The sequence below is a fragment of the Pseudophryne corroboree genome, chromosome 10 (assembly GCF_028390025.1).
Source record: "Pseudophryne corroboree isolate aPseCor3 chromosome 10, aPseCor3.hap2, whole genome shotgun sequence".
In the NCBI taxonomy this organism is placed as follows: domain Eukaryota; kingdom Metazoa; phylum Chordata; class Amphibia; order Anura; family Myobatrachidae; genus Pseudophryne; species Pseudophryne corroboree.
This window is the reverse complement of record NC_086453.1, coordinates 169181637-169209139: the sequence shown is the minus strand read 5'-3', so window position 1 is coordinate 169209139 and position 27503 is coordinate 169181637. Positions and strand designations below refer to the sequence as shown.

Sequence of the window (27503 nt, the reverse complement as noted above, 5' to 3'; positions counted from 1 at the left end):
ACTACTCCGAAGGCGTACCTAGAATCCGTGTAGATATTGGCTGCTTTACCTTTAGCCAATTCGCATGCTCTGGTTAAGGCAACCAGCTCAGCAACTTGTGCTGAGTGTGGTGGGCCTAGGGGTTCCGCTTCTATGGTACTTTGGTCATCTACGACTGCGTATCCAGTACACAAGTTTCCCGAGTCCGTCTGTCTGTGACAACTACCGTCAGTGTAGAAAGTGAAATCTACATCTTCCAGTGGGTTGTCACTGATGTCAGGCCTTGCCGTGAAATTTTGGGTCAAATATTCCATACAATCATGTGTGTCATTGTCTTTACTAAATCCTCCTTCACCATCACTCTCATCCTGGGAAAGCTTACCTCAGGCCTCTTTCCCTTGTACATATGTACCCTCTTGTCAGGGACAAGGGGGTTCCTTTGTGATGTGCAAAACATCTTTTATTGCCATAATCATATATCGAATGGATTTTGCCAATTTTGGCTGTAACTTTGCATCATCGTAATCGACACTGGAGTCAGAATCCATGTTGGTATCTGTGTCAGCAATCTGGGATAGTGGGCGCTTATGAGACCCTGACGGTCCCTGTGACATAAGATCAGGCACGGGTTGAGACCCTAACTGTCCCAAAGCTTCAGCCTTGTCTAATCTTTTGTGCAATGAGTTTACACTAGCATTTAAAACATTCCACATATCCATCCAGTCAGGTGTCGGCGCTGTCGGAGGAGACACCACATTCATTTGCTCCCGCTCCTCTCTAATATAGCCTTCTTCCTCAGACATGTCGACACATGACACACCACACACACAGGGAATGCTCTTTCTGAAGACAGTTCTCCCACAAGGCCCTTTGGAGAAACAGAGAGAGAGTATGCCAGCACACACCCCAGCGCTATATAACCCAGGAATAACACAGTAACTTAATGTTTGCCCAGTAGCGCTGCTGTATGTAATTTATGCCGAATTATGTGCCCCCCTCTCTTTTCAACCCTCTTGTCTACCGTGGTATAAGCAGGGGAGAGTCCGGGGAGCTTCCTCTCAGCGGTGCTGTGGAGAAAAAATGGCGCTGGTGAGTGCAGAGGGAGAAGAACCGCCCCCTCGGCAGCGGGCTTCTGTCCCGCTTAAACTGTAAAATTGGCGGGGGCTCATACATATATACAGTGCCCAGCTGTATATATGTTATATTTTTGCCAAAAAGAGGTTTATATTGCTGCCCAGGGCGCCGTGCACCCATACAGTGACCAGAGTATGTGAGGTGTATGGGAGCAATGGCGCACAGCTGCAGTGCTGTGCGTTACCTCAGTGAAGATCATGAAGTCTTCTGCCGCCTCTGAAGTCTTTTCTTCTCATACTTACCCGGCTTCTATCTTCCGGCTTTGCGAGGGGGGCGGAGGCGCGGCTCTGGGACGGGCGGCGAGGGTGAGATCCTGCGTACCAATCCCTCTGGAGCTAATGGTGTCCAGTAGCCTAAGAAGCAGGACCTTGCAACTCAGAGAGTAGGGCTGCTTCTCTCCCCTCAGTCCCTCGATGCAGGGAATCTGTTGCCAGCAGTGCTCCCTGAAAATTAAAAACCTAACTAAATACTTTCTGTCAGAAAGCTCAGGAGAGCTCCTGAAAAGCACCCTATCTCCACTGGGCACAGTATCAAAATGAGGTCTGGAGGAGGGGCATAGAGGGAGGAGCCAGTGCACACCCAGAACTAAAGTCTTTCTTAAAGTGCCCATGTCTCCTGCGGAGCCCGTCTATCCCCGTGGTCCTTACGAAGTCCCCAGCATCCTCTAGGATGTTAGAAAAAATAGGATTTTAATACCTACCGGTAAATACTTTTCTCTTACTCCGTAGAGGATGCTGGGCACCCATACCAGTGCATACTGTGTCTGCAGTTATTAAATGGCCCTTAACTCCAGAACATTTATGTGGAAATAACTTTCCTGACTTGACCATCTTCCTTGGAAGTTTTCCCCCTGTGTGACTGCTCCCCAGCCTCGGAGGGTTGCATCCGTGGTCCCTAGGATCCAGTCCTGTATCCCGAACCGTCACCCTTCTAGGAGGTGAGAACTGTGCAGCCACCACTGGAGTGAGATTCTGGTCTTGGAAGACAGGATTATCCTCCGGTGCATGTGTAGGTGGGATCCGGACCACTTGTCCAACAGGTCCCACTGGAACACTCTGGCATGGAACCTGCCAAACTGAATGGCCTCGTAGGCCGCAACCATCTTCCCCAGCAACCGAATGCATTGATGGATTAACACTCTTGCTGGTTTCAGAAATTGTTTGACCAGACTCTGGATCTCCAGAGCCTTTCCACTGGAAGAAAACCTCTTCTGTGTCCAGTATCACTCCCAAAAACAACAACTGCGTCATTGGGACCAACTGCGATTTTGGCAAGTTTAGGAGCCAACCATGTTGTTAAAGAACTGTCAGGGAGAGTGCAATGTTTTGCACCAACTGGTCCCTGGATCTCGCCTTTATCAGGAGATCGTCCAAGTAAGGGATAATTGTGACTCATTGCTTGCGAAGGAGAACCATCATTTCCGCCATCACCCAGGTGAAAATCCTCGGAGCCATGGACAGACCAAACGGCAACGTCTGAAATTGGTAATGACAATCCTGAATTGCAAACCTCAGGTAGCTTGATGCAGAGGCTAAATGGGAACATGTAAGTAGGCATCCTTTATGTCTACCAAAACCATGAAATCACCTTCCTCCGGACTGGAGAACACTGCCCTGAGAGATTCCATCTTGAAATTGAATTTCTTTAGGTAGAAATTGAGGGATTTCAGATTTAAGATTGGTCTGACTGAGCTGTCCGGCTTCGGGACCATGAAGAGGCTTGAATAAAAACCTTCTCCCTGCTGACTAAGGCTGATTTGAACAATCGGTGAGGGGGAACGTCTTGAAACCCCAGTTTGTACCCTTGGGACACTATTTGTAAAACCCACGAGTCCAGGTCCGAACGAATCCAGAACTGACTGAAGAGTTTTAGATGTGCCCCCATGGGTGCGGGCTCCTGCAAGAGAGCACCAGCGTCATGCGGTGGATTTGGCAGAAGCAGAGGATGATCTCTGCTCCTGCGATCTTGAAGAGGCTGCAGACCTCTTCCCTCTACTCCTTCCTCTACCTGCAAAGAAAGGGGAATCTTAACTTCTTGCATATCTATTGGGCCGAAATGACTGCGTCAGATAATGATGCGTCTTCATCCGTTGGGAGGGAACATAGGGCAAGAAGGTTGACTTACCTGCGGGAGCTGCCGAGATCAAATTAACTAGGCCGTCACCAAACAAGGCTTCACCTTCATAGGGAAGAGACTCCCTTTCTTCTTGGAGTCAACATCAGCATTCCCTTGGTGAATCCACAATGCCCTCCTATCCGAGACTGCCATGAAATTGGCCCGTGAACTCAAGAGTCCTATATACCTTGCAGTCTCACGTAAGTATGCTGCAGTGTCCTTGATATGATCCAACGTAAGGGGTATCCTATCTCGACTCCAGGGTATCTATATCCGATGACAAGGTATTCAACCAATTCTTGAACACTACTACTCACCCATGCGCATGTAATGGCAGGTCTAAGTAATGTACCCATGGTTACATAACTAGAAATAATGTAGCTTCCTGCATACGATCCGCTGGATTTGTGACAGGGCCCCGTGCAGAACAGGGGGTGACTCCCACTTTATTTTTTCCGTGGGGGGAAATGAATAAACAACCGGAATCCTCTTGGGGATTTGAAACCATCTTGTCGAGTTTTCTCAAACAGAGCGATCAGCAGATAAGATGAAGGAACGTTACATCAGCTTTCATTATATATATATATATATATTAGAGATGAGCGGGTTCGGTTCCTCGGAAACCGAACCCGCCCGAACTTCATGTTTTTTTACACGGGTCCGAGCGACTCGGATCTTCCCGCCTTGCTCGGTTAACCCGAGCGCGCCCGAACGTCATCATCCCGCTGTCGGATTCTCGCGAGGCTCGGATTCTATCGCGAGACTCTGATTCTATATAAGGAGCCGCGCGTCGCCGCCATTTTCACACGTGCATTGAGATTCATAGGGAGAGGACGTGGCTGGCGTCCTCTCCGTTTATAGAGAAGAGAAGAAGAGAGTGAGACTAGAGTAGAGAGAGACACAGTAGTAATTTTGGGGAGCATTAGGAGGAGTACTACTACTTGCTGAAGTGATAGATAGATAGTGTGACTGTATAATGTATATCTGACTTGTGGGGGAGACACTGACAGTGGGGAGCAGTTAGAGTCTGAGAGCAGGACTCAGGAGTACTACATATAACGTACAGTGCACACTTTTGCTGCCAGAGTGCCACACTGCCATTGTGACCACACTGACCACCAGTATAATATATATTGTGATTGTCTGCTTAGGAGTACTACTTGCAAGTTGCTGATAGTGTGACCAGTGACCTGACCACCAGTTTAATAATCACCACCAGTTTAATATATATATATATATATATATATATATATATATATATATATAATTGTATATAATATATATATATAATATTGTATACCACCTACCCGTTTTTTTTTTTCTTTCTTCTTCTTTATACATACTACTATAGTAGCTTACTGTAGCAGTCTGCGGTGCTGCTGAGCTGACAGTGTCCAGCAGGTCCGTCATCAGTCATTACATAATAAATATATATACCTGTCCGGCTGCAGTACTAGTGATATTATATATATATATATATATATATATATATATATTAATTTCATCTCATTATCATCCAGTCTATATTAGCAGCAGACACAGTACGGTAGTCCACGGCTGTAGCTACCTCTGTGTCGGCAGTCGCTGGTCCATCCACAATTGTATACCACCTACCCGTGTTTTTTTTTTTTTCTTTCTTCTTCTTTATACATACTACTATAGTAGCTTACTGTAGCAGTCTGCGGTGCTGCTGAGCTGACAGTGTCCAGCAGGTCCGTCATCAGTCATTACATAATAAATATATATACCTGTCCGGCTGCAGTACTAGTGATATTATATATATATATATATTAATTTCATCTCATTATCATCCAGTCTATATTAGCAGCAGACACAGTACGGTAGTCCACGGCTGTAGCTACCTCTGTGTCGGCAGTCGCTGGTCCATCTATAATTGTATACCACCTACCCGTGTTTTTTTTTTCTTTCTTCTTCTTTATACATACTACTATAGTAGCTTACTGTAGCAGTCTGCAGTGCTGCTGAGCTGACAGTGTCCAGCAGGTCCGTCATCAGTCATTACATAATAAATATATATACCTGTCCGGCTGCAGTACTAGTGATATTATATATATATATATATATATATATATATATTAATTTCATCTCATTATCATCCAGTCTATATTAGCAGCAGACACAGTACGGTAGTCCACGGCTGTAGCTACCTCTGTGTCGGCAGTCGCTGGTCCATCCATAATTGTATACCACCTACCCGTGTTTTTTTTTTTCTTTCTTCTTCTTTATACATACTACTATAGTAGCTTACTGTAGCAGTCTGCGGTGCTGCTGAGCTGACAGTGTCCAGCAGGTCCGTCATCAGTCATTACATAATAAATATATATACCTGTCCGGCTGCAGTACTAGTGATATTATATATATATATATATATATATATATATTAATTTCATCTCATTATCATCCAGTCTATATTAGCAGCAGACACAGTACGGTAGTCCACGGCTGTAGCTACCTCTGTGTCGGCAGTCGCTGGTCCATCCATAATTGTATACCACCTACCCGTGTTTTTTTTTTTTTTTTCTTTCTTCTTCTTTATACATACTACTATAGTAGCTTACTGTAGCAGTCTGCGGTGCTGCTGAGCTGACAGTGTCCAGCAGGTCCGTCATCAGTCATTACATAATAAATATATATACCTGTCCGGCTGCAGTACTAGTGATATTATATATATATATATATATATATATATATATTAATTTCATCTCATTATCATCCAGTCTATATTAGCAGCAGACACAGTACGGTAGTCCACGGCTGTAGCTACCTCTGTGTCGGCAGTCGCTGGTCCATCCATAATTGTATACCACCTACCCGTGTTTTTTTTTTTTTTTCTTTCTTCTTTATACATACTACTATAGTAGCTTACTGTAGCAGTCTGCGGTGCTGCTGAGCTGACAGTGTCCAGCAGGTCCGTCATCAGTCATTACATAATAAATATATAAACCTGTCCGGCTGCAGTACTAGTGATATTATATATATATATATATATATTAATTTCATCTCATTATCATCCAGTCTATATTAGCAGCAGACACAGTACGGTAGTCCACGGCTGTAGCTACCTCTGTGTCGGCAGTCGCTGGTCCATCTATAATTGTATACCACCTACCCGTGTTTTTTTTTTCTTTCTTTCTTCTTCTTTATACATACTACTATAGTAGCTTACTGTAGCAGTCTGCGGTGCTGCTGAGCTGACAGTGTCCAGCAGGTCCGTCATCAGTCATTACATAATAAATATATATACCTGTCCGGCTGCAGTACTAGTGATATTATATATATATATATATATATATATATATTAATTTCATCTCATTATCATCCAGTCTATATTAGCAGCAGATACAGTATGGTAGTCCACGGCTGTAGCTACCTCTGTGTCGGCAGTCGCTGGTCCATCCATAATTGTATACCACCTACCCGTGTTTTTTTTTTTTTTTCTTTCTTCTTCTTTATACATACTACTGTAGTAGCTTACTGTAGCAGTCTGCGGTGCTGCTGAGCTGACAGTGTCCAGCAGGTCCGTCATCAGTCATTACATAATAAATATATATACCTGTCCGGCTGCAGTACTAGTGATATTATATATATATATTAATTTCATCTCATTATCATCCAGTCTATATTAGCAGCAGACACAGTACGGTAGTCCACGGCTGTAGCTACCTCTGTGTCGGCAGTCGCTGGTCCATCCATAAGTATACTAGTATCCATCCATCTCCATTGTTTACCTGAGGTGCCTTTTAGTTGTGCCTATTAAAATATGGAGAACAAAAATGTTGAGGTTCCAAAATTAGGGAAAGATCAAGATCCACTTCCACCTCGTGCTGAAGCTGCTGCCACTAGTCATGGCCGAGACGATGAAATGCCAGCAACGTCGTCTGCCAAGGCCGATGCCCAATGTCATAGTACAGAGCATGTAAAATCCAAAACACCAAATATCAGTAAAAAAAGGACTCCAAAATCTAAAATAAAATTGTCGGAGGAGAAGCGTAAACTTGCCAATATGCCATTTACCACACGGAGTGGCAAGGAACGGCTGAGGCCCTGGCCTATGTTCATGGCTAGTGGTTCAGCTTCACATGAGGATGGAAGCACTCAGCCTCTCGCTAGAAAACTGAAAAGACTCAAGCTGGCAAAAGCACCGCAAAGAACTGTGCGTTCTTCGAAATCCCAAATCCACAAGGAGAGTCCAATTGTGTCGGTTGCGATGCCTGACCTTCCCAACACTGGACGTGAAGAGCATGCGCCTTCCACCATTTGCACGCCCCCTGCAAGTGCTGGAAGGAGCACCCGCAGTCCAGTTCCTGATAGTCAGATTGAAGATGTCAGTGTTGAAGTACACCAGGATGAGGAGGATATGGGTGTTGCTGGCGCTGGGGAGGAAATTGACCAGGAGGATTCTGATGGTGAGGTGGTTTGTTTAAGTCAGGCACCCGGGGAGACACCTGTTGTCCGTGGGAGGAATAGGGCCATTGACATGCCTGGTCAAAATACAAAAAAAAATCAGATCTTCGGTGTGGAAGTATTTCACCAGAAATGCGGACAACATTTGTCAAGCCGTGTGTTGCCTTTGTCAAGCTGTAATAAGTAGGGGTAAGGACGTTAACCACCTCAGAACATCCTCCCTTATACGTCACCTGCAGTGCATTCATCATAAGTCAGTGACAAGTTCAAAAACTTTGGGCGACAGCGGAAGCAGTCCACTGACCAGTAAATCCCTTCCTCTTGTAACCAAGCTCACGCAAACCACCCCACCAACTCCCTCAGTGTCAATTTCCTCCTTCCCCAGGAATGCCAATAGTCCTGCAGGCCATGTCACTGGCAATTCTGACGAGTCCTCTCCTGCCTGGGATTCCTCCGATGCATCCTTGCGTGTAACGCCTACTGCTGCTGGCGCTGCTGTTGTTGCTGCTGGGAGTCGATGGTCATCCCAGAGGGGAAGTCGTAAGCCCACTTTTACTACTTCCACCAAGCAATTGACTGTCCAACAGTCCTTTGCGAGGAAGATGAAATATCACAGCAGTCATCCTGTTGCAAAGCGGATAACTGAGGCCTTGACAACTATGTTGGTGTTAGACGTGCGTCCGGTATCCGCCGTTAGTTCACAGGGAACTAGACAATTTCTTGAGGTAGTGTGCCCCCGTTACCAAATACCATCTAGGTTCCACTTCTCTAGGCAGGCGATACCGAGAATGTACACGGACATCAGAAAAAGACTCACCAGTGTCCTAAAAAATGCAGTTGTATCCAATGTCCACTTAACCACGGACATGTGGACAAGTGGAGCAGGGCAGGGTCAGGACTATATGACTGGTGCCGCCGCAAGAACAGCAGCGGCGGCACCAGTAGCAGCATCTCGCAAACGCCAACTCTTTCCTAGGCAGGCTACGCTTTGTATCACCGGTTTCCAGAATACGCACACAGCTGAAAACCTCTTACGGCAACTGAGGAAGATCATCGCGGAATGGCTTACCCCAATTGGACTCTCCTGTGGATTTGTGGCATCGGACAACGCCAGCAATATTGTGTGTGCATTAAATATGGGCAAATTCCAGCACGTCCCATGTTTTGCACATACCTTGAATTTGGTGGTGCACAATTTTTTAAAAAACGACAGGGGCATGCAAGAGATGCTGTCGGTGGCCAGAAGAATTGCGGGACACTTTCGGAGGACAGGCACCACGTACAGAAGACTGGAGCACCACCAAAAACGCCTGAACCTGTCCTGCCATCATCTGAAGCAAGAAGTGGTAACGAGGTGGAATTCAACCCTATATATGCTTCAGAGGTTGGAGGAGCAGCAAAAGGCCATTCAAGCCTATACAATTGATCACGATATAGGAGGTGGAATGTACCTGTCTCAAGCGCAGTGGAGAATGATTTCAACGTTGTGCAAGGTTCTGCAACCTTTTGAACTTGCCACACGTGAAGTCAGTTCAGACACTGCCAGCCTGAGTCAGGTCATTCCCCTCATCAGGCTTTTGCAGAAGAAGCTGGAGGCATTGAAGGAGGAGCTAAAAGGGAGCGATTCCGCTAGGCATGTGGGACTTGTGGATGGAGCCCTTAATTCGCTTAACAAGGATTCACGGGTGGTCAATCTGTTGAAATCAGAGCACTACATTTTGGCCACCGTGCTCGATCCTAGATTTAAAACCTACCTTGGATCTCTCTTTCCGGCAGACACAAGTCTGCTGGGGTTCAAAGACCTGCTGGTGACAAAATTGTCAAGTCAAGCGGAACGCGACCTGTCAACATCTCCTCCTTCACATTCTCCCGCAACTGGGGGTGCGAGGAAAAGGCTCAGAATTCCGAGCCCACCCGCTGGCGGTGGTGCAGGGCAGTCTGGAGCGACTGCTGATGCTGACATCTGGTCCGGACTGAAGGACCTGACAACGATTACGGACATGTCGTCTACTGTCACTGCATATGATTCTCTCCCCATTGAAAGAATGGTGGAGGATTATATGAGTGACCGCATCCAAGTAGGCACGTCAGACAGTCCGTACTTATACTGGCAGGAAAAAGAGGCAATTTGGAGGCCCTTGCACAAGCTGGCTTTATTCTACCTAAGTTGCCCTCCCACAAGTGTGTACTCCGAAAGAGTGTTTAGTGCCGCCGCTCACCTTGTCAGCAATCGGCGTACGAGGTTACTTCCAGAAAATGTGGAGAAGATGATGTTCATTAAAATGAATTATAATCAATTCCTCCATGGAGACATTGACCAGCAGCAATTGCCTCCACAAAGTAGTACACAGGGAGCTGAGATGGTGGATTCCAGTGGGGACGAATTGATAATCTGTGAGGAGCGGGATGTACACGGTGATATATCGGAGGATGATGATGAGGTGGACATCTTGCCTCTGTAGAGCCAGTTTGTGCAAGGAGAGATTAATTGCTTCTTTTTCGGTGGGGGTCCAAACCAACCCGTCATTTCAGTCACAGTCGTGTGGCAGACCCTGTCACTGAAATGATGGGTTGGTTAAAGTGTGCATGTCCTGTTTATACAACATAAGGGTGGGTGGGAGGGCCCAAGGACAATTCCATCTTGCACCTCTTTTTTCTTTTATTTTTCTTTGCATCATGTGCTGTTTGGGGAGTGTTTTTTGGAAGGGCCATCCTGCGTGCCACTGCAGTGCCACTCCTAGATGGGCCAGGTGTTTGTGTCGGCCACTAGGGTCGCTTATCTTACTCACACAGCTACCTCATTGCGCCTCTTTTTTTCTTCTTTGCGTCATGTGCTGTTTGGGGAGTGTTTTTTGGAAGGGCCATCCTGCGTGCCACTGCAGTGCCACTCCTAGATGGGCCAGGTGTTTGTGTCGGCCACTAGGGTCGCTTATCTTACTCACACAGCTACCTCATTGCGCCTCTTTTTTTCTTCTTTGCGTCATGTGCTGTTTGGGGAGTGTTTTTTGGAAGGGCCATCCTGCGTGACACTGCAGTGCCACTCCTAGATGGGCCAGGTGTTTGTGTCGGCCACTAGGGTCGCTTATCTTACTCACACAGCTACCTCATTGCGCCTCTTTTTTTCTTCTTTGCGTCATGTGCTGTTTGGGGAGTGTTTTTTGGAAGGGCCATCCTGCGTGACACTGCAGTGCCACTCCTAGATGGGCCAGGTGTTTGTGTCGGCCACTAGGGTCGCTTAGCTTAGTCATCCAGCGCCCTCGGTGCAAATTTTAGGACTAAAAATAATATTGTGAGGTGTTCAGAATAGACTGAAAATGAGTGGAAATTATGGTTTTTGAGGTTAATAATACTTTGGGATCAAAATGACCCCCAAATTCTATGATTTAAGCGGTTTTTTAGTGTTTTTTTGAAAAAAACACCCGAATCCAAAACACACCCGAATCCGACAAAAAAAATTCGGTGAGGTTTTGCCAAAACGCGGTCGAACCCAAAACACGGCCGCGGAACCGAACCCAAAACCAAAACACAAAACCCGAAAAATTTCAAGTGCACATCTCTAATATATATACATATAGACCCCTTTGTCAGGAACAGCAGGGTCCTCAGTGATGTTAATATGTCCTTAATATCCACAATCATGTACTGAATGCTCCTTGCCAATATTGGATCTAATCAGGAAACATTATGGTCGACATAGGAATCAGTATCCGTGTCGGTATCAGTGTGTAGTAACTGGGCAAAATAAAATTTTTGCAACCCCGCGGGGCCTGAGGGAAAAGTAGCATAGCCATGAACATCACATCTTTTCTCTACGTCTGTGTCTGGGACACAGATTTATCCAACCTCACTCTGATATTACTGAAACTTTCACCCAGTCAGTTATTGGTGGTGCCAACAGGGCCACCATCACATGTCTGCATCCCTAATATAGTTTCCTCTTGGGAAAAACATTCAGACACCGACATGTTGACATACATGTAACAAGTACCCATAGACACACCGGCTTATGGGGACAGACCTATAGTAAATCTGTCAGAGGGACACAGAGGATTTTTCAGCCCACAACCCAGCACCAAAAGTACACAGTCTGGGAAATAATAAACTCTATAGTGATAGACTTGTAACGCTCTATAGATGTGCTGGTGAGGTGAGGAAGAAGCCCCGCCGCTGTAATGGCACGCTTCTGTCCTGCTCAGAAGTAAATAATTAATTACGCTGGTGGGGTAAGGACAGTGCCCAGGCACTAATGTCCACTTTTGCCAGCCTTTTGTGAGGAATTTATGCTGCCCAGGGTGCCTTCCCCTGCGCCCTGCACCCTGCAGTGCCTGTGTTTGTGGGGGAGCATGGCACGCAGCATTCCGCTCACTGCGCGGTACCTCAGAATGCTGTCACTGGAGAAGAAGTCTTCTGTTCTTCTACTCACCTTTCTTCTGACTTCTGGCTCTGTAAGGGGGTGACGGCAGGCTACGGGAGTGAGCATCTAGGCGTACCCAGCGATCAGCACCCTCAGGAGCTTATGGTGTCCTGTCATCCAGAAGCAGAGCCATTGAACTCACTAGAAGTTGGTCATACTTCTCTCCCCTAAGTCCCACGAAGCAGGGAGGCTGCTGGCAACATAAGTCTTTTCTAGTGATGAGCGGGTTCGGTTTCTCGGAAACCGAACCCCCCCGAACTTCACCCTTTTTACACGGGTCCGAGGCAGGTTCGAACCTTACCGCCTTGCTTGGCTAACCCGAGCGCGCCCGAACCTCATCATCCCGCTGTCGGATTCTCGCGAGATTCGGATTCTATATAAGCAGCCGCGCGTCGCCGCCATTTTCACTTGTGCATTGGAAATGTTAGGGAGAGGACGTGGCTGGCATCCTCTCCGTGTATTGTTGATGCAAATATTTGTGCTTGCTTATATCATTGTGGGGACTGGGGAGCAGCTTTATATTAATATAGGAGGAGTACAGTGCAGAGTTTTGCTGATCAGGGACCACCAGTTTTATCCGTTCTCTGCCTGAAAAAAACGCTCCTTATCTGTGCTCAGTGTGCTGCATATAATTATCTGTGCTCACACTGCTTAATTGTGGGGACTGGGGAGCAGCTGTATTATATAGCAGGAGTACAGTGCAGAGTTTTGCTGACAGTGACCACCAGTATACGTTGTCTGCCTGAAAAACACTCCATATCTGTGCTCAGTGTGCTGCTTTATTGTGGGGACTGGGGACCACCAGTATTAATGTTATATAGGAGGAGTACAGTGCAGAGTTTTACTGACCAATGACCACCAGTATATAATATATAGCATTACGGTACAGTAGGCCACTGCTGTACCTACCTCTGTGTCGTCAAGTATACTATCCATCTAGCTTCTATACCTGTGGTGCATTTCAGATGTGCAGTTTGCTGACACAGTGACCACCAATATATATAGCAGTACAGTACGGAAGGCCACTGCTGTACCTACCTCTGTGTCGTCAAGTATACTATCCATCTACATTCTATACCTGTGGTGCATTTTAGTTTTGCAGTTTGCTGACACAGTGACCACCAGTATATATATATAGCAGTACGGTACGGAAGGCCACTGCTGTACCTACCTCTGTGTCGTCAAGTATACTATCCATCTACATTCTATACCTGTGGTGCATTTTAGTTTTGCAGTTTGCTGACACAGTGACCACCAGTATATATAGCAGTACGGTACGGAAGGCCACTGCTGTACCTACCTCTGTGTCGTCAAGTATACTATCCATCTATATTCTATACCTGTGGTGCATTTTAGTTTTGCAGTTTGCTGACACAGTGACCACCAGTATATATAGCAGTACGGTACGCAAGGCCACTGCTGTACCTACCTCTGTGTCGTCGAGTATACTATCCATCTACATTCTATACCTGTGGTGCATTTTAGTTTTGCAGTTTGCTGTCACAGTGACCACCAGTATATATATATATATATAGAGTCTCCACAATCCTAGTCCTCACTTGCAGTGCACTGGTTCAGCTTACTGCCACTAAACTGACACCTGAACACCTTGCACAGTGAGAAAGGATTTTGGCAGGCAAGTCTGAGAATACAGCCGCAAACTTGCTAGGTTCACAGAGTAGCAAAAGAACCCCAGCAGGTTAAACGACTGACTCCAGTCTTACTGCTAGGTCAGGATTGGCAGAGTGTAGTACCAGATCTCAAGGCCTATTTGCAGTAAGCAACAAACAAAATACAAAGTTACACAGTACTAGCTAACTTTCAGGAACTGACTAACCAACAAAGATTCAGCAGCATCTGCCTAACCTGAGAAGAGGGTTTATATAGCAGGTGCTGTCCACGCCCCACTCAGACCTCACAGACTGTGAGCACAAAACCAGCACCGAATCCCCTGCCGTGCACAGAGCCTGTAACCACTGCACAGCAAAAGACCCGAACCGGAGTATCAGCTACGCTCAGGTTACTCCGCTAGCACTTGTCTCCCGGTTGCCATGACGACGTGGCAGAACAGAGCAGGAGACCCTAACAGTAAGGCAAGTAAAAGGGTGTGGGCCCTGCAGCACTACCTGTAGTTCGCATTGTGCGTTGGAAGGCACAAAGTAAGCAGACGGGTGAAGTCAGGATAGTGCGCAAGGGCATAGAAGGGAGCGGCTCAAGAAAAGAGAAGTGGAAACAGACAGCAAACTAGGCTGGAGAGAGACCTGAGACAAAGAGATCTGAATTATACGAGAGCCGACCAGGGGAAACACAAATTATGCAGTCAAGTTTCCCACATTTGGGGAAATCGCAGGGGCAGCACACCCAGAGTGCAATGGGTGAACCTTGCCCTGGGAGAAGCACCTTCATGATCATAGTATCTCACCTGGAAGGTAAGTAGGAGTTGGGCTAGAGCTGAGGAGGGTCGCTGCTCGAGCACCCCACTGTCAAGTGAAGGAGATCCAACTGAGGCAGCACAAGGGAACTCTCGAAAGAAGAACAAGGCTAGAGTAAGATCTGAGACAAATAAATCTGACTTTTACCAGAGCTGACCAGATGAAAGCACAAACACAGTCCCCCACTACCACAAATAATGCAGTCGAGTTTCCCACATTTGGGGCAATCACAGGGGTCAGCATACCCAGAATGCAATGAATGAACCTCACCCTGGGAGAACAATCTTCATGACCATGGTATCTCCTATGCAAAAAAAAGTATGATTTGGGATAGGGCTGGGGAGGGCCGCTGCTCAGGCACATCTCTGTCAAGTAAAGGAGATTCAAATGAGGCAGCACAAGGGAACTCTCATCTGGGGACAACAACTGCAGGGAGAACACATATTTTCAGATGAACATGGGAGGGCAGAAGGCTGCCTAATACTGAAGCACCCCCAAACAACAAACCAAATGCAACAACTAGTGCAAGCATTCCTGGGGTCAGGCCTGCAGCAGATGGATTTGCATATGGTGATGTCATCCAAGCAGTGGGTCAAAGTTGGCTTCAACCCTCGTCTGCATATGAAAAGAGAAAAGGGGCGTGCAGGGCATGGCGGCCTTTTGCGGCGCTTGGATGACCCCTAGTTCGCATTAAACACCTCCAACCTCCTTCGGTGTGGGGCTCATGTTGGCTATGCCCCAGCCCCTGAAGCATTCAAGCTGATTTCTTGCAGCAGCTGGGCACTGTAACAGCTCCAGAGCTGCTCTGTTAGGCAAGTAAAAGGTTGTGGGCCCTGCAGCACTACCTGTAGTTCGCATTGTGCGTTGGAAGGCACAAAGTAAGCAGACGGGAGAAGTCAGGATAGTGTGCAAGGGCATAGAAGGGAGCGGCTCAAGAAAAGAGAAGTGGAAACAGACAGCAAACTAGGTTGGAGAGAGACCTGAGACAAAGAGATCTGAATTATACGAGAGCCGACCAGGGGAAACACAAATTATGCAGTCAAGTTTCCCACATTTGGGGAAATCGCAGGGGCAGCACACCCAGAGTGCAATGGGTGAGCCTTGCCCTGGGAGAAGCACCTTCATGATCATAGTATCTTACCTGGCAGGTAAGTAGGAGTTGGGATAGAGCTGAGGAGGGTCGCTGCTCGGGCACCCCCCTGTCAAGTGAAGGAGATCCAACTGAGGCAGCACAAGGGAACTCTCGAAAGAAGAACAAGGCTAGAGGAAGATCTGAGACAAAGAAATCTGACTTTTACCAGAGCTGACCAGAGGAAAGCACAAACACAGTCCCCCACTACCACAAATAATGCAGTCGAGTTTCCCACATTTGGGGAAATCACAAGGGTCAGCATACCCAGAATGCAATGAATGAACCTCACCCTGGGAGAACAATCTTCATGACCATGGTATCTCCTATGCCAAAAAAAGTATGATTTGGGATAGGGCTGGGGAGGGCCGCTGCTCAGGCACATCTCTGTCAAGTAAAGGAGATTCAACTGAGGCAGCACAAGGGAACTCTCATCTGGGGACAACAACTGCAGGGAGAACACATATTTTCAGATGAACATGGGAGGGCAGAAGGCTGCCTAATACTGAAGCACCCCCAAACAACAAACCAAATGCAACAACTAGTGCAAGCATTCCTGGGGGAAGGCCTGCAGCAGAGGGATTTGCATATGGTGCTGTCATCCAAGCAGTGGGTCAAAGTTGGCTTCAACCCTCGTCTGCATATGAAAAGAGAAAAGGGGCGTGCAGGGCATGGCGGCCTTTTGCGGCGCTTGGATGACCCCTAGTTCGCATTAAACACCTCCACCCTCCTTCGGTGTGGGGCTCATGTTGGCTATGCCCCAGCCCCTGAAGCATTCAAGCTGATTTCTTGCAGCAGCTGGGCACTGTAACAGCTCCAGAGCTGCTCTGTAAGGCAAGTAAAAGGGTGTGGGCCCTGCAGCACTACCTGTAGTTCGCATTGTGCGTTGGAAGGCACAAAGTAAGCAGACGGGAAAAGTCAGGATAGTGCGCAAGGGCATAGAAGGGAGCGGCTCAAGAAAAGAGAAGTGGAAACAGACAGCAAACTAGGCTGGAGAGAGACTTGAGACAAAGAGATCTGAATTATACGAGAGCCGACTAGGGGAAACACAAATTATGCAGTCAAGTTTCCCACATTTGGGGAAATCGCAGGAGCAGCACACCCAGAGTGCAATGGGTGAGCCATGCCCTGGGAGAAGCACCTTCATGATCATAGTATCTCACCTGGCAGGTAAGTAGGAGTTGGGCTAGAGCTGGGGAGGGTCGCTGCTCGGGCACCCCCCTGTCAAGTGAAGGAGATCCAACTGAGGCAGCACAAAGAAACTCTCGAAAGAAGAACAAGGCTAGAGGAAGATCTGAGACAAATAAATCTGACTTTTACCAGAGCTGACCAGAGGAAAGCACAAACACAGTCCCCCACTACCACAAATAATGCAGTCGAGTTTCCCACATTTGGGGAAATCATAGGGGTCAGCATTTCCAGAATGCAATGAATGAACCTCACCCTGGGAGAACAATCTTCATGACCATGGTATCTCCTATGCAAAAAAAAGTATGATTTGGGATAGGGCTGGGGAGGGCCGCTGCTCAGGAACATCTGTCAAGTAAAGGAGATTCAAATGAGGCAGCACAATGGAACTCTCATCTGGGGACAACAACTGCAGGGAGAACACATATTTTCAGATGAACATGGGAGGGCAGAAGGCTGCCTAATACTGAAGCACCCCCAAACAACAAACCAAATGCAACAACTAGTGCAAGCATTCCTGGGGGAAGGCCTGCAGCAGATGGATTTGCATATGCTGATGTCAACCAAGCAGTGTGTCAAAGTTGTCTTCAACCCTCGTCTGCATATGAAAAGAGAAAAGGGGCGTGCAGGGCATGGCGGCCTTTTGCAGTGCTTGGATGGCCCCTAGTTTGCATCAAACACCTCCACCCTCCTTCGGTGTGGGGCTCATGTTGGCTATGCCCCAGCCCCTGAAGCATTCAAGCTGATTTCTTGCAGCAGCTGGGCATTGTAACAGCTCCAGAGCTGCTCTGTAAGGCAAGTAAAAGGGTGTGGGCCCTGCAACACTACCTGTAGTTCGCATTGTGCGTTGGAAGGCACAAAGTAAGCAGACGGGAGAAGTCAGGATAGTGCGCAAGGGCATAGAAGGGAGCGGCTCAAGAAAAGAGAAGTGGAAACAGACAGCAAACTAGGCTGGAGAGAGACCTGAGACAAAGAGATCTGAATTATACGAGAGCCGACCAGGGGAAACACAAATTATGCAGTCAAGTTTCCGACATTTGGGGAAATCGCAGGGGCAGCACACCCAGAGTGCAATGGGTGAGCCTTGCCCTGGGAGAAGCACCTTCATGATCATAGTATCTCACCTGGCAGGTAAGTAGGAGTTGGGCTAGAGCTGGGGAGGGTTGCTGCTCGGGCACCCCCCTGTCAAGTGAAGGAGATCCAACTGAGGCAGCACAAGGAAACTTTCGAAAGAAGAACAAGGCTAGAGGAAGATCTGAGACAAATAAATCTGACTTTTACCAGAGCTGACCAGAGGAAAGCACAAACACAGTCCCCCACTACCACAAATAATGCAGTCGAGTTTCCCACATTTGGGGAAATCATAGGGGTCAGCATACCCAGAATACAATGAATGAACCTCACCCTGGGAGAACAATCTTCATGACCATGGTATCTCCTATGCAAAATAAGTATGATTTGGGATAGAGCTGGGGAGGGCCGCTGCTCAGGCACATCTCTGTCAAGTAATGGAGATTCAACTGAGGCAGCACAAGGGAACTCTCATCTGGGGACAACAACTGCAGGGAGAACACATATTTTCAGATGAACATGGGAGGGCAGAAGGCTGCCTAATACTGAAGCATCCCCAAGCAACAAACCAAATGCAACAACTAGTGCAAGCATTCCTGGGGGAAGGCCTGCAGCAGATGGATTTGCATATGGTGATGTCATCCAAGCAGTGGGTCAAAGTCGGCTTCAACCCTCGTCTGCATATGAAAAGAGAAAAGGGGCGTGCAGGGCATGGCGGCCTTTTGCAGTGCTTGGATGGCCCCTAGTTTGCATCAAACACCTCCACCCTCCTTCGGTGTGGGGCTCATGTTGGCTATGCCCCAGCCCCTGAAGCATTCAAGCTGATTTCTTGCAGCAGCTGGGCATTGTAACAGCTCCAGAGCTGCTCTGTAAGGCAAGTAAAAGGGTGTGGGCCCTGCAACACTACCTGTAGTTCGCATTGTGCGTTGGAAGGCACAAAGTAAGCAGACGGGAGAAGTCAGGATAGTGCGCAAGGGCATAGAAGGGAGCGGCTCAAGAAAAGAGAAGTGGAAACAGACAGCAAACTAGGCTGGAGAGAGACCTGAGACAAAGAGATCTGAATTATACGAGAGCCGACCAGGGGAAACACAAATTATGCAGTCAAGTTTCCAACATTTGGGGAAATCGCAGGGGCAGCACACCCAGAGTGCAATGGGTGAGCCTTGCCCTGGGAGAAGCACCTTCATGATCATAGTATCTCACCTGGCAGGTAAGTAGGAGTTGGGCTAGAGCTGGGGAGGGTCGCTGCTCGGGCACCCCCCTGTCAAGTGAAGGAGATCCAACTGAGGCAGCACAAGGAAACTTTCGAAAGAAGAACAAGGCTAGAGGAAGATCTGTGACAAATAAATCTGACTTTTACCAGAGCTGACCAGAGGAAAGCACAAACACAGTCCCCCACTACCACAAATAATGCAGTCTAGTTTCCCACATTTGGGGAAATCATAGGGGTCAGCATACCCAGAATACAATGAATGAACCTCACCCTGGGAGAACAATCTTCATGACCATGGTATCTCCTATGCAAAATAAGTATGATTTGGGATAGAGCTGGGGAGGGCCGCTGCTCAGGCACATCTCTGTCAAGTAATGGAGATTCAACTGAGGCAGCACAAGTGAACTCTCATCTGGGGACAACAACTGCAGGGAGAACACATATTTTCAGATGAACATGGGAGGGCAGAAGGCTGCCTAATACTGAAGCATCCCCAAGCAACAAACCAAATGCAACAACTAGTGCAAGCATTCCTGGGGGAAGGCCTGCAGCAGATGGATTTGCATATGGTGATGTCATCCAAGCAGTGGGTCAAAGTCGGCTTCAACCCTCGTCTGCATATGAAAAGAGAAAAGGGGCGTGCAGGGCATGGCGGCCTTTTGCGGCGCTTGGATGACCCCTAGTTTGCATTAAACACCTCCACCCTCCTTCGGTGTGGGGCTCATGTTGGCTATGCCCCAGCCCCTGAAGCATTCAAGCTGATTTCTTGCAGCAGCTGGGCACTGTAACAGCTCCAGAGTTGCTCTGTAAGGCAAGTAAAAGGGTGTGGGCCCTGCAGCACTACCTGTAGTTCGCATTGTGCGTTGGAAGGCACAAAGTAAGCAGACGGGAGAAGTCAGGATAGTGCGCAAGGGCATAGAAGGGAGCGGCTCAAGAAAAGAGAAGTGGAAACAGACAGCAAACTAGGCTGGAGAGAGACCTGAGACAAAGAGATCTTAATTATACGAGAGCCGACCAGGGGAAACACAAATTATGCAGTCAAGTTTCCCACACTTGGGGAAATCGCAGGAGCAGCACACCCAGAGTGCAATGGGTGAGCCTTGCCCTGGGAGAAGCACCTTCATGATCATAGTATCTCACCTGGCAGGTAAGTAGGAGTTGGGCTAGAGCTGGGGAGGGTCGCTGCTCGAGCACCCCCCTGTCAAGTGAAGGAGATCCAACTGAGGCAGCACAAGGAAACTCTCGAAAGAAGAACAAGGCTAGAGGAAGATCTGAGACAAATAAATCTGACTTTTACCAGAGCTGACCAGAAGAAAGCACAAACACAGTCCCCCACTACCACAAATAATGCAGTCAAGTTTCCCACATTTGGGGAAATCACAAGGGTCAGCATACCCAGAATGCAATGAATGAACCTCACCCTGGGATAACAATCTTCATGACCATGGTATCTCCTATGCATAAAAAAAGTATGATTTGGGATAGGGCTGGGGAGGGCAGCTGCTCAGGCACATCTCTGTCAAGTAATGGAGATTCAACTGAGGCAGCACAAGGGAACTCTCATCTGGGGACAACAACTGCAGGGAGAACACATATTTTCAGATGAACATGGGAGGGCAGAAGGCTGCCTAATACTGAAGCATCCCCAAGCAACAATCCAAATGCAACAACTAGTGCAAGCATTCCTGGGGGAAGGCCTGCAGCAGATGGATTTGCATATGGTGATGTCATCCAAGCAGTGGGTCAAAGTCGGCTTCAACCCTCGTCTGCATATGAAAAGAGAAAAGGGGCATGCAGGGCATGGCGGCCTTTTGCGGTGCTTGGATGGCCCCTAGTTTGCATCAAACACCTCCACCCTCCTTCGGTGTGGGGCTCATGTTGGCTATGCCCCAGCCCCTGAAGCATTCAAGCTGATTTCTTGCAGCAGCTGGGCATTTTAACAGCTCCAGAGCTGCTCTGTAAGGCAAGTAAAAGGGTGTGGGCCCTGCAACACTACCTGTAGTTCGCATTGTGCGTTGGAAGGCACAAAGTAAGCAGACGGGAGAAGTCAGGATAGTGCGCAAGTGCATAGATTGGAGCGGCTCAAAAAAAGAGAAGTGGAAACAGACAGCAAACTAGGCTGGAGAGAGACCTGAGACAAAGAGATCTGAATTATACGAGAGCCGACCAGGGGAAACACAAATTATGCAGTCAAGTTTCCGACATTTGGGGAAATCGCAGGGGCAGCACACCCAGAGTGCAATGGGTGAGCCTTGCCCTGGGAGAAGCACCTTCATGATCATAGTATCTCACCTGGCAGGTAAGTAGGAGTTGGGCTAGAGCAGGGGAGGGTCGCTGCTCGGGCACCCCCCTGTCAAGTGAAGGAGATCCAACTGAGGCAGCACAAGGAAACTTTCGAAAGAAGAACAAGGCTAGAGGAAGATCTGAGACAAATAAATCTGACTTTTACCAGAGCTGACCAGAGGAAAGCACAAACACAGTCCCCCACTACCACAAATAATGCAGTCGAGTTTCCCACATTTGGGGAAATCATAGGGGTCAGCATACCCAGAATACAATGAATGAACCTCACCCTGGGAGAACAATCTTCATGACCATGGTGTCTCCTATGCAAAATAAGTATGATTTGGGATAGAGCTGGGGAGGGCCGCTGCTCAGGCACATCTCTGTCAAGTAATGGAGATTCTACTGAGGCAGCACAAGGGAACTCTCATCTGGGGACAACAACTGCAGGGAGAACACATATTTTCAGATGAACATGGGAGGGCAGAAGGCTGCCTAATACTGAAGCATCCCCAAGCAACAAACCAAATGCAACAACTAGTGCAAGCATTCCTGGGGGAAGGCCTGCAGCAGATGGATTTGCATATGGTGATGTCATCCAAGCAGTGGGTCAAAGTCGGCTTTAACCCTCGTCTGCATATGAAAAGAGAAAAGGGGCGTGCAGGGCATGGCGGCCTTTTGCGGCGCTTGGATGACCCCTAGTTTGCATTAAACACCTCCACCCTCCTTCGGTGTGGGGCTCATGTTGGCTATGCCCCAGCCCCTGAAGCATTCAAGCTGATTTCTTGCAGCAGCTGGGCACTGTAACAGCTCCAGAGTTGCTCTGTAAGGCAAGTAAAAGGGTGTGGGCCCTGCAGCACTACCTGTAGTTCGCATTGTGCGTTGGAAGGCACAAAGTAAGCAGACGGGAGAAGTCAGGATAGTGCGCAAGGGCATAAAAGGGAGCGGCTCAAGAAAAGAGAAGTGGAAACAGACAGCAAACTAGGCTGGAGAGAGACCTGAGACAAAGAGATCTTAATTATACGAGAGCCGACCAGGGGAAACACAAATTATGCAGTCAAGTTTCCCACATTTGGGGAAATCGCAGGAGCAGCACACCCAGAGTGCAATGGGTGAGCCTTGCCCTGGGAGAAGCACCTTCATGATCATAGTATCTCACCTGGCAGGTAAGTAGGAGTTGGGCTAGAGCTGGGGAGGGTCGCTGCTCGGGCACCCTCCTGTCAAGTGAAGGAGATCCAACTGAGGCAGCACAAGGTTACTTTCGAAAGAAGAACAAGGCTAGAGGAAGATCTGAGACAAATAAATCTGACTTTTACCAGAGCTGACCAGAGGAAAGCACAAACACAGTCCCCCACTACCACAAATAATGCAGTCGAGTTTCCCACATTTGGGGAAATCATAGGGGTCAGCATACCCAGAATACAATGAATGAACCTCACCCTGGGAGAACAATCTTCATGACCATGGTATCTCCTATGCAAAATAAGTATGATTTGGGATAGAGCTGGGGAGGGCCGCTGCTCAGGCACATCTCTGTCAAGTAATGGAGATTCAACTGAGGCAGCACAAGGGAACTCTCATCTGGGGACAACAACTGCAGGGAGAACACATATTTTCAGATGAACATGGGAGGGCAGAAGGCTGCCTAATACTGAAGCATCCCCAAGCAACAAACCAAATGCAACAACTAGTGCAAGCATTCCTGGGGGAAGGCCTGCAGCAGATGGATTTGCATATGGTGATGTAATCCAAGCAGTGGGTCAAAGTCGGCTTCAACCCTCGTCTGCATATGAAAAGAGAAAAGGGGCATGCAGGGCATGGCGGCCTTTTGCGGTGCTTGGATGGCCCCTAGTTTGCATCAAACACCTCCACCCTCCTTCGGTGTGGGGCTCATGTTGGCTATGCCCCAGCCCCTGAAGCATTCAAGCTGATTTCTTGCAGCAGCTGGGCATTGTAACAGCTCCAGAGCTGCTCTGTAAGGCAAGTAAAAGGGTGTGGGCCCTGCAACACTACCTGTAGTTCGCATTGTGCGTTGGAAGGCACAAAGTAAGCAGACGGGAGAAGTCAGGATAGTGCGCAAGGGCATAGAAGGGAGCGGCTCAAGAAAAGAGAAGTGGAAACAGACAGCAAACTAGGCTGGAGAGAGACCTGAGACAAAGAGATCTGAATTATACGAGAGCCGACCAGGGGAAACACAAATTATGCAGTCAAGTTTCCCACATTTGGGGAAATCGGAAGGAGCAGCACACCCAGAGTGCAATGGGTGAGCCTTGCCCTGGGAGAAGCACCTTCATGATCATAGTATCTCACCTGGCAGGTAAGTAGGAGTTGGGCTAGAGCTGGGGAGGGTCGCTGCTCGGGCACCCCCCTGTCAAGTGAAGGAGATCCAACTGAGGCAGCACAAGGAAACTCTCGAAAGAAGAACAAGGCTAGAGGAAGATCTGAGACAAATAAATCTGACTTTTACCAGAGCTGACCAGAAGAAAGCACAAACACAGTCCCCCACTACCACAAATAATGCAGTCGAGTTTCCCACATTTGGGGAAATCACAAGGGTCAGCATACCCAGAATGCAATGAATGAACCTCACCCTGGGAGAACAATCTTCATGACCATGGTATCTCCTATGTATAAAAAAAAAGTATGATTTGGGATAGGGCTGGGGAGGGCAGCTGCTCAGGCACATCTCTGTCAAGTAAAGGAGATTCAAATGAGGCAGCACAAGGGAACTCTCATCTGGGGACAACAACTGCAGGGAGAACACATATTTTCAGATGAACATGGGAGGGCAGAAGGCTGCCTAATACTGAAGCACCCCCAAACAACAAACCAAATGCAACAACTAGTGCAAGCATTCCTGGGGGAAGGCCTGCAGCAGATGGATTTGCATATGGTGATGTCATCCAAGCAGTGGGTCAAAGTTGGCTTCAACCCTCGTCTGCATATGAAAAGAGAAAAGGGGCGTGCAAGGCATGGCGGCCTTTTGCGGCTCATGGATGACCCCTAGTTCGCATTAAACACCTCCACCCTCCTTCGGTGTGGGGCTCATGTTGGCTATGCCCCAGCCCCTGAAGCATTCAAGCTGATTTCTTGCAGCAGTTGGGCACTGTAACAGCTCCAGAGCTGCTCTGTAAGGCAAGTAAAAGGGTGTGGGCCCTGCAGCACTACCTGTAGTTCGCATTGTGCATTGGAGGGCACAAAGTAAGCAGACGGGAGAAGTCAGGATAGTGCGCAAGGGCATAGAAGGGAGCGGCTCAAGAAAAGAGAAGTGGAAACAGACAGCAAACTAGGCTGGAGAGAGACCTGAGACAAAGAGATCTGAATTATACGAGAGCCGACCAGGGGAAACACAAATTATGCAGTCAAGTTTCCCACATTTGGGGAAATCGCAGGAGCAGCACACCCAGAGTGCAATGGGTGAGCCTTGCCCTGGGAGAAGCACCTTCATGATCATAGTATCTCACCTGGCAGGTAAGTAGGAGTTGGGCTAGAGCTGGGGAGGGTCGCTGCTCGGGCACCCCCCTGTCAAGTGAAGGAGATCCAACTGAGGCAGCACAAGCAAACTCTCGAAAGAAGAACAAGGCTAGAGGAAGATCTGAGACAAATAAATCTGACTTTTACCAGAGCTGACCAGAGGAAAGCACAAACACAGTCCCCAACTACCACAAATAATGCAGTCGAGTTTCCCACATTTGGGGAAATCATAGGGGTCAGCATACCCAGAATACAATGAATGAACCTCACCCTGGGAGAACAATCTTCATGACCATGGTATCTCCTATGCAAAATAAGTATGATTTGGGATAGAGCTGGGGAGGGCCGCTGCTCAGGCACATCTCTGTCAAGTAAAGGAGATTCAACTGAGGCAGCACAAGGGAACTCTCATCTGGGGACAACAACTGCAGGGAGAACACATATTTTCAGATGAACATGGGAGGGCAGAAGGCTGCCTAATACTGAAGCACCCCCAAACAACAAACCAAATGCAACAACTAGTGCAAGCATTCCTGGGGGAAGGCCTGCAGCAGATGGATTTGCATATGGTGATGTCATCAAAGCAGTGGGTCAAAGTCGGCTTCAACCCTCGTCTGCATATGAAAAGAGAAAAGGGGCGTGCAGGGCATGGCAGCCTTTTGCGGCGCTTGGATGACCCCTAGTTTGCATTAAACACCTCCACCCTCCTTCGGTGTGGGGCTCATGTTGGCTATGCCCCAGCCCCTGAAGCATTCAAGCTGATTTCTTGCAGCAGCTGGGCACTGTAACAGCTCCAGAGCTGCTCTGTAAGGCAAGTAAAAGGTTGTGGGCCCTGCAGCACTACCTGTAGTTCGCATTGTGCGTTGGAAGGCACAAAGTAAGCAGACGGGAGAAGTCAGGATAGTGCGCAAGGGCATAGAAGGGAGCGGCTCAAGAAAAGAGAAGTGGAAACAGACAGCAAACTAAGCTGGAGAGAGACCTGAGACAAAGAGATCTGAATTATACGAGAGCCGACCAGGGGAAACACAAATTATGCAGTCAAGTTTCCCACATTTGGGGAAATCGCAGGAGCAGCACACCCAGAGTGCAATGGGTGAGCCTTGCCCTGGGAGAAGCACCTTCATGATCATAGTATCTCACCTGGCAGGTAAGTAGGAGTTGGGCTAGAGCTGGGGAGGGTCGCTGCTCGGGCATCCCCCTGTCAAGTGAAGGAGATCCAACTGAGGCAGCACAAGGAAACTCTCGAAAGAAGAACAAGGCTAGAGGAAGATCTGAGACAAATAAATCTGACTTTTACCAGAGCTGACCAGAAGAAAGCACAAACACAGTCCCCCACTACCACAAATAATGCAGTCGAGTTTCCCACATTTGGGGAAATCATAGGGGTCAGCATTTCCAGAATGCAATGAATGAACCTCACCCTGGGAGAACAATCTTCATGACCATGGTATCTCCTATGCAAAATAAGTATGATTTGGTATAGAGCTGGGGAGGGCCGCTGCTCAGGCACATCTCTGTCAAGTAAAGGAGATTCAACTGAGGCAGCACAAGGGAACTCTCATCTGGGCACAACTGCAGGGAGAACACATATTTTCAGATGAACATGGGAGGGCAGAAGGCTGCCTAATACTGAAGCACCCCCAAACAACAAACCAAATGCAACAACTAGTGCAAGCATTCCTGGGGGAAGGCCTGCAGCAGATGGATTTGCATATGCTGATGTCATCCAAGCAGTGGGTCAAAGTTGGCTTCAACCCTCGTCTGCATATGAAAAGAGAAAAGGGGCGTGCAAGGCATGGCGGCCTTTTGCGGCGCTTGGATGACCCCTAGTTCGCATTAAACACCTCCACCCTCCTTCGGTGTGGGGCTCATGTTGGCTATGCCCCAGCCCCTGAAGCATTCAAGCTGATTTCTTGCAGCAGCTGGGCACTGTAACAGCTCCAGAGCTGCTCTGTAAGGCAAGTAAAAGGTTGTGGGCCCTGCAGCACTACCTGTAGTTCGCATTTTGCGTTGGAAGGCACAAAGTAAGCAGACGGGAGAAGTCAGGATAGTGCGCAAGGGCATAGAAGGGAGCGGCTCAAGAAAAGAGAAGTGGAAACAGACAGCAAACTAGGCTGGAGAGAGACCTGAGACAAAGAGATCTGAATTATACGAGAGCCGACCAGGGGAAACACAAATTATGCAGTCAAGTTTCCCACATTTGGGGAAATCGCAGGAGCAGCACACCCAGAGTGCAATGGGTGAGCCTTGCCCTGGGAGAAGCACCTTCATGATCATAGTATCTCACCTGGCAGGTAAGCAGGAGTTGGGCTAGAGCTGGGGAGGGTCGCTGCTCGGGCACCCCCCTGTCAAGTGAAGGAGATCCAACTGAGGCAGCACAAGGAAACTCTCGAAAGAAGAACAAGGCTAGAGGAAGATCTGAGACAAATAAATCTGACTTTTACCAGAGCTGACCAGAAGAAAGCACAAACACAGTCCCCCACTACCACAAATAATGCAGTCGAGTTTCCCACATTTAGGGAAATCATAAGGGTCAGCATTTCCAGAATGCAATGAATGAACCTCACCCTGGGAGAACAATCTTCATGACCATGGTATCTCCTATGCAAAATAAGTATGATTTGGTATAGAGCTGGGGAGGGCCGC

At 48.2% G+C, this 27503-nt stretch overlaps 21 non-coding genes and 3 pseudogenes across 21 annotated transcripts; all 24 read right to left on the bottom strand.

Moving 5' to 3' along the window:
* Nucleotides 1-14341: 14341 nt before the first annotated feature.
* On the bottom strand, nucleotides 14342-14504 carry LOC134967698 (U1 spliceosomal RNA). Its single transcript, XR_010189107.1, has one exon. It is a non-coding gene; the product is annotated as a U1 spliceosomal RNA (small nuclear RNA).
* A 152-nt stretch (nucleotides 14505-14656) lies between these two features.
* Nucleotides 14657-14821, bottom strand: LOC134967539 (U1 spliceosomal RNA). The gene has a single exon (XR_010189000.1). It is a non-coding gene; the product is annotated as a U1 spliceosomal RNA (small nuclear RNA).
* A 671-nt stretch (nucleotides 14822-15492) lies between these two features.
* LOC134967699 (U1 spliceosomal RNA) lies at nucleotides 15493-15655 on the bottom strand. The gene has a single exon (XR_010189108.1). It is a non-coding gene; the product is annotated as a U1 spliceosomal RNA (small nuclear RNA).
* Nucleotides 15656-15807: 152 nt separating this feature from the next.
* LOC134967486 (U1 spliceosomal RNA) lies at nucleotides 15808-15972 on the bottom strand. The gene has a single exon (XR_010188956.1). It is a non-coding gene; the product is annotated as a U1 spliceosomal RNA (small nuclear RNA).
* A 699-nt stretch (nucleotides 15973-16671) lies between these two features.
* On the bottom strand, nucleotides 16672-16806 carry LOC134967660 (U1 spliceosomal RNA; annotated as a pseudogene).
* Nucleotides 16807-16958: 152 nt separating this feature from the next.
* On the bottom strand, nucleotides 16959-17123 carry LOC134967521 (U1 spliceosomal RNA). Its single transcript, XR_010188985.1, has one exon. It is a non-coding gene; the product is annotated as a U1 spliceosomal RNA (small nuclear RNA).
* Nucleotides 17124-17792: 669 nt separating this feature from the next.
* LOC134967731 (U1 spliceosomal RNA) lies at nucleotides 17793-17955 on the bottom strand. The gene has a single exon (XR_010189125.1). It is a non-coding gene; the product is annotated as a U1 spliceosomal RNA (small nuclear RNA).
* Nucleotides 17956-18107: 152 nt separating this feature from the next.
* On the bottom strand, nucleotides 18108-18271 carry LOC134967402 (U1 spliceosomal RNA). Its single transcript, XR_010188887.1, has one exon. It is a non-coding gene; the product is annotated as a U1 spliceosomal RNA (small nuclear RNA).
* Nucleotides 18272-18942: 671 nt separating this feature from the next.
* On the bottom strand, nucleotides 18943-19105 carry LOC134967708 (U1 spliceosomal RNA). The gene has a single exon (XR_010189109.1). It is a non-coding gene; the product is annotated as a U1 spliceosomal RNA (small nuclear RNA).
* Nucleotides 19106-19257: 152 nt separating this feature from the next.
* Nucleotides 19258-19421, bottom strand: LOC134967510 (U1 spliceosomal RNA). Its single transcript, XR_010188976.1, has one exon. It is a non-coding gene; the product is annotated as a U1 spliceosomal RNA (small nuclear RNA).
* Nucleotides 19422-20113: 692 nt separating this feature from the next.
* Nucleotides 20114-20255, bottom strand: LOC134967687 (U1 spliceosomal RNA; annotated as a pseudogene).
* Nucleotides 20256-20407: 152 nt separating this feature from the next.
* Nucleotides 20408-20573, bottom strand: LOC134967620 (U1 spliceosomal RNA). Its single transcript, XR_010189065.1, has one exon. It is a non-coding gene; the product is annotated as a U1 spliceosomal RNA (small nuclear RNA).
* A 671-nt stretch (nucleotides 20574-21244) lies between these two features.
* LOC134967730 (U1 spliceosomal RNA) lies at nucleotides 21245-21407 on the bottom strand. Its single transcript, XR_010189124.1, has one exon. It is a non-coding gene; the product is annotated as a U1 spliceosomal RNA (small nuclear RNA).
* Nucleotides 21408-21559: 152 nt separating this feature from the next.
* On the bottom strand, nucleotides 21560-21723 carry LOC134967408 (U1 spliceosomal RNA). The gene has a single exon (XR_010188892.1). It is a non-coding gene; the product is annotated as a U1 spliceosomal RNA (small nuclear RNA).
* Nucleotides 21724-22415: 692 nt separating this feature from the next.
* On the bottom strand, nucleotides 22416-22557 carry LOC134967652 (U1 spliceosomal RNA; annotated as a pseudogene).
* A 152-nt stretch (nucleotides 22558-22709) lies between these two features.
* Nucleotides 22710-22873, bottom strand: LOC134967400 (U1 spliceosomal RNA). Its single transcript, XR_010188886.1, has one exon. It is a non-coding gene; the product is annotated as a U1 spliceosomal RNA (small nuclear RNA).
* A 671-nt stretch (nucleotides 22874-23544) lies between these two features.
* LOC134967543 (U1 spliceosomal RNA) lies at nucleotides 23545-23708 on the bottom strand. Its single transcript, XR_010189003.1, has one exon. It is a non-coding gene; the product is annotated as a U1 spliceosomal RNA (small nuclear RNA).
* A 152-nt stretch (nucleotides 23709-23860) lies between these two features.
* LOC134967654 (U1 spliceosomal RNA) lies at nucleotides 23861-24024 on the bottom strand. Its single transcript, XR_010189078.1, has one exon. It is a non-coding gene; the product is annotated as a U1 spliceosomal RNA (small nuclear RNA).
* A 675-nt stretch (nucleotides 24025-24699) lies between these two features.
* On the bottom strand, nucleotides 24700-24862 carry LOC134967607 (U1 spliceosomal RNA). Its single transcript, XR_010189054.1, has one exon. It is a non-coding gene; the product is annotated as a U1 spliceosomal RNA (small nuclear RNA).
* Nucleotides 24863-25014: 152 nt separating this feature from the next.
* LOC134967433 (U1 spliceosomal RNA) lies at nucleotides 25015-25178 on the bottom strand. Its single transcript, XR_010188913.1, has one exon. It is a non-coding gene; the product is annotated as a U1 spliceosomal RNA (small nuclear RNA).
* Nucleotides 25179-25849: 671 nt separating this feature from the next.
* Nucleotides 25850-26012, bottom strand: LOC134967606 (U1 spliceosomal RNA). Its single transcript, XR_010189053.1, has one exon. It is a non-coding gene; the product is annotated as a U1 spliceosomal RNA (small nuclear RNA).
* Nucleotides 26013-26164: 152 nt separating this feature from the next.
* Nucleotides 26165-26328, bottom strand: LOC134967453 (U1 spliceosomal RNA). The gene has a single exon (XR_010188930.1). It is a non-coding gene; the product is annotated as a U1 spliceosomal RNA (small nuclear RNA).
* A 668-nt stretch (nucleotides 26329-26996) lies between these two features.
* LOC134967686 (U1 spliceosomal RNA) lies at nucleotides 26997-27159 on the bottom strand. The gene has a single exon (XR_010189101.1). It is a non-coding gene; the product is annotated as a U1 spliceosomal RNA (small nuclear RNA).
* Nucleotides 27160-27311: 152 nt separating this feature from the next.
* On the bottom strand, nucleotides 27312-27475 carry LOC134967511 (U1 spliceosomal RNA). The gene has a single exon (XR_010188977.1). It is a non-coding gene; the product is annotated as a U1 spliceosomal RNA (small nuclear RNA).
* Nucleotides 27476-27503: the final 28 nt, after the last annotated feature.